This window comes from Xyrauchen texanus, chromosome 46 (assembly GCF_025860055.1).
Source record: "Xyrauchen texanus isolate HMW12.3.18 chromosome 46, RBS_HiC_50CHRs, whole genome shotgun sequence".
NCBI classification, from domain to species: domain Eukaryota; kingdom Metazoa; phylum Chordata; class Actinopteri; order Cypriniformes; family Catostomidae; genus Xyrauchen; species Xyrauchen texanus.
In genome coordinates, this window is record NC_068321.1 from 8,158,841 (window position 1) to 8,168,552 (window position 9,712).

Genomic DNA, 9,712 nt, shown 5'->3' on the forward strand with positions numbered 1-9,712 from the left:
TAAAATTCTGTGAAATGAATATATATATATATATATTAAGGCAAACTCATCCTTAAAAACCACTGATCTTAAATGAAAGCATTAGTTGTTTGGCATTTAGTGGAAGCTTTTTATGTAAAGTCACATACACCAATTGCTATGGCAGAAAGTAAAATGTGCTCAAGGGCACAATGATACAGAACAGGATTATGAGTCACCCACTATTTAGGATTAAACCTTTAACCTTTTTTTAGCAGCCAAGACCCCGAAACATCTCCTGGCCACCCCTGATGGTCTCCCCTTGATGTAATGTGACAGTAATCTGCCATGCTGAATACACATTTCTCTCCCATTTATAATACATAAACTGAACATAATTAGGCTGTATAATATAGTGGAGTTGGCTCTGTCACTGCTGGATTAACCGGTTTAATTTCTTTTCTACACGTGAATTTAAATGCGTATTGAGTGTAACATTCATTTTATTCCAAATTATTACAGTGAATGTTGTAAATATAATTGTTTGGCTCGTACTGCTTTTACAGTACACAGTTTACTTACACAGTTTGCTTCCATTTCTGTTGATTTAAATATGTTTTTATTTATTTTTTTTTTTTGGACTCCAAATATTCAGTAGAGCAGACTGAGCACAGTTGAAACACTATTTGCTTTTTCCATACTGCACAAATAACGACCAGAAAAATATGGCATTTTGTCACATGCTTTTACATGTCTACAACAAAATAAATATAAAAAGCTCTGGGTTGTTGCAGTCTATATAGATTTCATATCATATGCTTAAGCAATAAGGTACAAATCGTGGAAGTATATAGTTCCTATTTTCCACAATTAGTGAGTGAAGACAAGGAGTACATATGTTACAACTGTCCTCATGTCAGGTATTGTTGTATTCCCCAGGACAATTGTAACAGTCATTTGTAATGTGCTAGATAAGTAATCAGGCCTGCAGTTTAAAGACTTAAAGGGATAGTTTGCCTAAAAATTAAAATTCTCTCATCATTTACTCACCCTCATACCATCCCAGATGTGTAGGCTTTTTTATTTATTTAGTAGCCCATATGACACCCTTTTACTTTCACTTTCTTCTTCTTTTGTTTTTGACAATTCACATTATCTGTGCATATCGCCACCTACTGGGTAGGCAGGAGAATTGATAGTAAATAAGGACTTAAATATTGATCTGTTTGGCACCCACACCTATAACATAACTTCTGAAGTCATGTACTGAAGTCTTAATTATTTCTTTTGTGTTGCCTTTATATGCCTTCTGGAGCTTCAAACGTTTGGTACCCATTCACTTGCAGTGTAAGGACCTACAGAGCTTAAATATTCTTCTAAAAATCTTCAATTGTGTTCTGCTGAAGAAAGAAAATCATAATCATCTGGTATGGCATGAAGGTGAGTAAATTATAAAAGAATATTCATTTTTGGGTGAACTATCTCTTAAGTGAAGTCTGTCTGTCTGTCTGTCTGTCTGTCTATCTATCTGTCTGTCTGTCTATCTGTCTGTCTGTCTGTCTGTCTGTCAGGGGCAGTTCTACCGGGATGGCATGGGGTCACTCTAAGAAAAAGCATTGCCACCCCAGAATTTGGTATTGCAGTGAACAAAATACATTATAAATGAAAATATATTATAGTTGATGTTGGTATTATATGTACAGGGTTATTCATGTCGAACTGCCTCAACTCTAACTGAATGCATAAATGACTACAGCAGACCAAACGTGTGATTGGTTACAACAGTGGGATTGCAAAGCAAAATTATCCCAGCTCATGATATACATCCACTGATGTACAGATGCAATAGCAGCAGGTTTATTCAAATAAAAAGCTATATTTAGCAGAATTATAACCCACAACCTCTAAAAACTAGAATCAAAAAAGTTAACACTAGACCAACCAGTCAAGTTCTGAATTAGTGTGGTGATCTACAGTATGTATTTATTTACTGACTAACAAAATCCCAAAACCGATAGTGGCAGATCTACAGAGAAGTTACTATATTATGTGAAATATTTATTTGAGTGCTTGAACTGGTCATCAAGAATCACTATTTATCAAAACATAAATAAATACTGTGCATAGCATATTTAATATTCATGAGTTTCGCCACTTCGCACTGCAATATTTTCCGTATGGTTTATTTTCTATTCAGGCCTAACATTGTGTTAATGTTTGCTTTCAAATGGCTTATTGCAGCTGTTACAAAGTTGATAAGCCTACGGGACTTTCTACATTTAGTTTATATTATCTTATCTAAAACAAAGGATTTGTGGAAGTTAATGCGGGCCTTCTAATGCACCATAAAAAAAACATTCACACCCACAGACCAAATTTAATGCAATAAAATGTCCTTCCTTCAAACACAAAGGAAACAAAAGTCAACTGTGGAAAATTTAGTCACTTTATCAGCTCAACCGAAATTCCATTGTCATTTTCCTTGGGTAATGTAATTGTGATTAAAACCTGTGAGTTGCTTTCTGTCCTCTACCTGAGCATCAAGTGTTCCTTCCAGCTGTGAACATTTTGGTGTATAAATTGATACAGTAAAGGATTAAAAGGATTAAACAGCAGTCTTAGCCTCAGTCGTGGCAACAGCTGGAAATCTGGATGGAAACAATAGGGTTGTGTCTCCAGTAGGTTGGATGGAAATGCTAAAGAGTACTTGTATAGCCTCAGGGCTGTGTGCATAAAGAGTGTCCTTTACTGGGAGGCACAAAGGATGGGAAAAGATAACCCATTCTGACATAAAAAAGCACACAGATCGCATCATTTATCATCAGGTAGGGTATAAAATACAGATGAACTTGTGTTTCCAAGAGCTTCCAAAAGTAAAAGTCCAATTCATTTACTCCATAGGGTAATTGATTATTAACAATAACTTATAAAACATTTAAGGAGCTTCATGGTTGTTAATCAATGGTGTGTGTTTCTGTTAAAGCCATCAGTATGCATTATTTCAAGTTACTTTAATATTATTTTTAATCATATTAAATATCAAAATTCCTGTGAATAATTACACTACTCAAGAACCTGTAAGAGAATCCAATAAGAGAATCCAATAAGAGAATCAAAAAAGCACATAAAGCACACCAAAAGTGCTCTGCAGCAATAGCCCACTCCCATGAAGCATTGCAAAGGATGTAATCGAGTTGGTCTCCATTTTATTTTGCATTAAAATGAAAATATATTGATTCTATACTTATAATCAACAACTTTAAACCATTAGATTTATATTTTCCATTTTTATTAATTAGATTACATAATTTGCATTGCTTCATTCCAGCATTTAAGATGTTAAGTATACAATCTTGTACCTTGGTTCTCTTACGAGAGGTTCTCTCGTATTGGGTAAGCTAACTTATGCTACGGAAAAGATTCATCTTTTCTGAGATATTGAAGCCAAAAAATTATCCTTCATTTTGTATCATTTGTCAACGCAGTGCAGCAACTGCAGACCTTGAGCGGGCTAGCTAGCGAGCTCATTGGTTGCTCTGCGGCAACTGCTGCAGCCTATAGACGAACTTGGGCAAACTTGCGTCCAGTGAGAGGCGTCCGCGCGCTTACTGCATCAAAGCCCACCAAAATGGGCGTGGCTAGAGTGCATATAAGCGTAGTTCGTAGGCTGGAACCCTGATTTTCATCTCTTCAGCGAAGCTCTTCGCATCTCTGAACTGGAAGCCGCGTCACCGTTCGAGGGGCATCTAGCAAGCTTGGACAGCGCTCGAAGAAGCCGGCCGTCTCCGCCACCTTCAGCCATCCTGCGAGCTATGCCATCCGGCGACGTATCCTTTTTTAGAGCAAGCTAGTTCTTAACGAACTTCACAAAAGAGTAACAAGCATCTTTTTTAAGATGCCTCGCACCACTTGCGCTTCATGCCGCACCCCTCTCAGCACCGGAGACCGCCACATCATCTGCGCTCTCTGCCTGGGACCGGGGCATCCAGAGCTCGCCCTCGCTGAAGGCGGATGCGACCTCTGCGAGGAGCTTCCGATGTCGACCCTGCGGGCTCGACTCGAAGCGCTCAGAACCGAAGCCGCCGCGCGCCTTCCGTTCCGCCGGCGCAGGAAAAGCGCCGCTCCCAAAGGCTGCCAGAACCGGTGATAGAAGCGACTGCCTCGCCGGAGCCTCTCCCTCGAGCATCGCTCTCACCCTCCCGCCCCGGGATGCGCAGTTGCCGCCCAGCGGCCGCACTGCGGCCATCTCGGAGGACGAGGCGGAGGATAAGGGCTGTTCCATCATGGCTTCGGACAGCGAGTGGTCAGGCTCCACGCCTCCTCCTCGGCCCAGGAATCCAGCAGGACCCGCGCCGAGTCGAAGGGGAACTAACACGCCTCCTCACACAGGCCGTCGACCGCCTCGGGCTCGAGTGGTCACCGCCCCTGAGCAGGCTCCCAACAGACTCAGCGGCTGCTTTCTTCAGAGCCGTCGCCGCGCAACACCCGCGGCCCGGGCCGCTCCCTTCCTGCCGGAACTCCACACTGAGCTTGCAAAGTCGTGGAACGTGCCTTTCTCGGCCAGGATCCGTTCCCACATCTCCACCCCTCTCGCTTCGATGGATGGCGCCACCGAGAAGGGCTACTCCTCCATCCCCCCGGTCGAGGATTCGGTAGCAGCACACCTTTGCCCGCCCTCCGCGAGATGGCGATCTAAGCCAGTGCTCCCGTCTAAGGCCTGCAGAGCGACTTCCGCCTATGTTGGCCACGCCTATTCTGCCGCCGGCCAAGCCGCATCTGCTCTGCACTCCATGGCCGTCTTACAGATCCTCCAAGCGGACCTTCTTCGGGAGTGGGATGAGAAAGGCAGGCACCCAGAGGCTGTTACAGATCTAAGAAGCGCGACGGACCTCACCCTCAGCGCCACCAAAGCTGCAGCCCAAGCTCTAGGGAAGTGCATGGCCTCGCTGACTGTGACCGAGAGACACCTGTGGCTAGCGCTAGCCGACATGGGAGAAGCAGAGCACTCCACGTTCCTCAACGCACGCTCTCTCCGACCGGTCTCTTCGGCTCCGCGGTGAGTGGCAATGTGGACCGCTTTTCAGAAGTCCAGAAAGCCACCCAAGCCATGAACCTCTTCCTGCGGCGTCGCGCTAGCTCCTCTGCAGGCCGCCCACGTGACCAGCCTCCTGCACGAGCCTCTTCACAGCGCCCAGCTCAACAAAGTCAGACTTCTCAGCGTCGACAGGGCGGCCGCCCTCGATCAGCGCTCAGACAGCCGCTGCAGACCGCCGCCCCAGCGGGCCTCGGTCTAAGGTTGCGCTGAAACCTGAGCAACCGAAGTCCTCCTAGCCTTGTTGAAAAAGCGGCGGCTCAGTCCGCCGCGGCGGACCACCGTCAAAGCTTCGCCCCTGTCAGTCCCCTCTCTCAGGCTACTACAGTGGTGGATTCAGCAGCCAACAAGCCGGTGATACTGCCCGCTTGCCTGCACTCAAGCGCCGTTTTCACGGCGACCAAAGAAATCTTGTAAAAGCAAACATGCCTTATGTGTAGAAAATGTGCCCACAATCCAGTGTTCACCCCTACACACAAGCATTACACTTCCCGTGTTCCTGTCAGAGCCCACTCACATAAAGCGGACACAGCCCGCTCGAGTGTTAGAGTCAATAAACGCGCCCACGAATCCGTGCGCGCGCCCCTTCTCTGGCCGCTCTGTCACACGACCAGCCTTATGTGTAGAAAATGTGCCCACAATCCAGTGTTCACCTCTACACACAAGCATTACACTTCCCGTGTCCCGAACAAAGCCCACTTACATAAAGCGGACACAGCCCGCTCGAGTGTTAGAGTCAATACACGCGCTCACGAATACGTGCGCGCGCCCATTCTCTGCCCGCTCTGTCACACGGCCAGCAAACACTTCTCTGTATGTAAGTCCCATGCCCATGACTATGCTCGCGCATCACTTAACAGATGTGACTCTTTCCCCATTCACTTCAATCGGGAAGTCACTCACAGAACAGCCTGTCCCTGCTGTCTGCGAGCAGTCATGCATAAGCACAGTAAGCGCACTCACACATTCTGTTCAGTGCGCTGTGTGCAGCAATCAGGGCGATTTGGCCATTCACCCTCTAGCGTTACGCTTCAAAGCGTGGGAAGCTATCCCAGGGATATCCAAATGGGTGTTAAGCACAATAAAACAGGGCTATTTGCTCGCCGCTTCAGAGCGCGGCTCGAAACTATTGTGAACACGGAAGCAGCCTGCATGCTTCGTTCAGAAATAGCAAACCTTCTGTGCAAAAGGGCCATAGAGAAAGTGCCGCCTTCGCTGAGCGAGTCGGGGTTTTACAGCCGTTATTTTCTTGTTCCCAAGAAAGACGGCGGCCTCAGACCAATATTAGATCTCAAGGGTTTGAACAAGGTGCTTGCAAAAGACCGTTCAAAATGCTTACAATCAGGAAACTCCTCGGCATACTGCGCCAGGGGACTGGTTTATCTCTCTCGATCTGAAAGATGCCTACTTTCAGATTCAGATAAATCCCGTCACAAGCCATTCTTGAGATTAAGCCGGCGGCCAGGTTTATCAATACACCGTCCTTCCGTTCGGCCTGTCTTTAGCACCCGTACTTTCACGGAGTGCATGGATCGCGGCGCTCGCACCCCTGCGGAGTCAGGGCTTGCGAATTCTGAACTATTTGGACGACTGGCTGATTATGGCACAGTCACATACGGAGCTGCTGTCTCACAGAACAGTTCTCCTCAGCCATCTGAACAGTTTGGGTCTTGCAGTCAATTGGACCAAGAGCTCACTACAGCCCAGTCAGGCAATTTCCTTCCTTGGAATAGAACTAGACTCCATGGCAATGACGGCTCAGCTTATCTACACAGCCAGCGCCGTGTTCAGCGACTAGCCGCGTCCTTTCAGATGAACAGCCTCACGCCTCTGAAAAAATTTCAGAGAGTGCTAGGTTACATGGCCTCAGCCGCAGCAGTACTTCAGCTGGGTTTACTGCGCATGCGCCTGCTTCAGCATTGGCTAAACACTCGCGTGTCTCGCCGGGCTTGGGCCACAGTCCGCCAGCCGATCAAGGTGACTCAGACCTGTATTTCAGCTCTGCAGCCCTGGACAGTGGCCGAATGGTATCAGCGGGGAGTGACGATGGGAGCTGTATCTCGCCGAAAAGTCATCTCGACAGACGCGTCCAACACGGGTTGGAGTGCGGTCTCGCGAGGGCTCTCCGGTTTTTGGCCTATGGTCAGTTCAGGAAAAGCTCCTTCACATAAATTGTCTGGAAATGATAGCGGTCGAGTGCGCGCATGCGCTTTCTCCCGGTCATTCAGGGTCACCAATCCTGGTCCGTTCGGACAACAGATCTGTGGGATCCTACCTAAACCGTCAGGGCGGTGTCAGATCCAGGAACCTCTTCCATCTGACGAAACGCATACTGAGTTGGTCCCAGTGCCACCTGCGCTCGCTGAGGGCGACGCACGTGCCAGGCCACCTGAACGACGGCCCAGACAGACTGTCCAGAGACAATATTCCTCCAGGGGAATGGTCCCTGCACGCTCAAACAGCCCAGAAGTTATGGCGCATATTCGGCAGAGCAGAGATAGACCTCTTTGCGTCAGAAGAGAACTCTCACTGCCCAATATTTTTCTCGAGCGAGGACGCGCTGGCCCAGGATTGGCCCAACCGCCCGCTTACGCCTTCCCTCCCGTCTCGCTATTGCCACAGGTAATGCAGAGGATCAGGAAGCAGCGTCACTCGGTGCTCCTCATAGCCCGCGTTGGGAGAATCAGACATGGTTCCGGAGCTTACGCAGCTGTCACTGACAGCGCCGTGGCCCATCCCAGTGAGAGCAGATCTCCTCTCTCAAGCTCGCGGCACGATCTGGCATCCCCACCCAGAGCGCTGGGCGCTGCACGCGTGGGTGATCAACGACTACCCGTCGCTCTGCCAGAAGGGGTAATAAACACCATCATACACGCTAGAGCCCCTTCCACGAGAAGACTGTGTCAAAATGGTCTGTGTTTTCAAAATGGTGCACCGACAGAGACCTGGACCCACGGACATGTGGGGTGTCTTCGCTGCTCGTGTTTTTACAAGAGCTGCTGGATAAGGGCAGATCCCCATCCACGCTCAAAGTGTATGTGGCGGCCGTCGCGGCGTTTGCCGAACCCTTGCACGGCCAGTCACTGGGAAAAAACGAGCTGGTCATCCGCTTCCTCAAGGGAGCTAGAAGGATGAACCCCGCGCCCCCCATCGGTTCCTATCTGGGATCTTTCTATAGTTCTCGAAACTATGAAAGCCCCCCCCTTTCGAACCGCTTCAATCCGTGGATTTGAAATACCTTTCACTTAAAACCGTTTTTCTGACTGCCCTGTCATGAGTCAAACGTGTGGGAGACCTTCACGCGCTGTCTGTCAGCGCTGCGTGTCTTGAGTTTGGACCAAGTGACTCCAAGGTCATTTTAAAGCCTAGACATGGCTATGTTCCCAAGGTGATTGGTACTCCTTTCAGAGCACAGGTCATTTCCCTATCGGCGCTGCCAGCATCCGATAGCGAACGCGACGCCAAACTCCTTTGCCCAGTCAGAGCACTGAGATTGTATACTGCGCTCTCCGCCTCTTTCAGGCGCTCTGAGCAGCTTTTCGTTTAGTTCGGGGCGCACCAAAGGTCTCGCCGCCTCGAAACAGACACTGTCAGACACTAGATGGATAGTGGACGCTATTGCTGCCGCATACGCGTCAAAAGACCTGCCATGCCCGTTGGGCATTAGGGCTCACTCCACTAGAGGCATGGCCTCATCGTGGGCATGGTCCAGCGGGATTTCCATTCATGACATATGTGTGGCAGCGGGCTGGGCTTCCCCCTCCAACTTTGTCAGATTTTACAATCTGGAAGTGCCCGCCCTGCAGGCAAACTACTAGCGGTTTAATACGCTACAGCTCCCCTGGTGAGCTGCACTGATAGGACTCATTCCACACAGACCGGCACCGCCGCTCTGTCGTTCCCTTCCCACTATGTGCTTATGTATTACACACACACTGGCCCGCACTCTTGCAGGCCAAATATTATTTCCCCACTCACAAGGGCTCCCCGGGTCCCCCACCCCGGGGCTCATGCAGTGGATGCTTGGCGCCACGGTGTTGACAATGGGTTCCCGTAGCGTAAGCTAGCTTACGCATATCTGAGAGAACCTCTCGTAAGAGAACGAAGCGGTTACCTAACGTAACCTCGGTTCTCTCTAGATGAGGGAGCAGTATTGCGTAGCCGGCCGTGCTTCGCGCCACGGCGACTTTCGCTTCATTCAATGAAAACCAGGGTTCCAGCCTCACGAACTACGCTTATATGCACTCTAGCCACGCCCATTTTGGCGGGCTTTGATGCAGTAAGCGCGCAGACGCCTCTCATTGGGCGCGAGTTACGCCCAAGTTCGATCTATAGGCTGCAGCAGTTGCCGCAGAGCAACCAATGAGCTCGCTAGCTAGCCCGTTCAAGGTCTGCAGTTGCTGCACTGCGTTGACAAATGATACAAAATTAAGGATAATTTTTTGGCTTCAGTATCTCAGAAAAGATGAATCTTTCCCGTAGCGTAAGCTAGCTTACGCAATACTCGTTCCCTCATCTAGAGAGAACCGAGGTTACGTTAGGTAACCGATTCGTTTTGACTATGTCCAGTCGTCAAATATTTTTTGCTTTAAATCAAAGTCTGCATTGTTGTGATTCACCTCAGAGTTGGTTGGTTTGGTTCATGGCTGATGAAGGATTTTA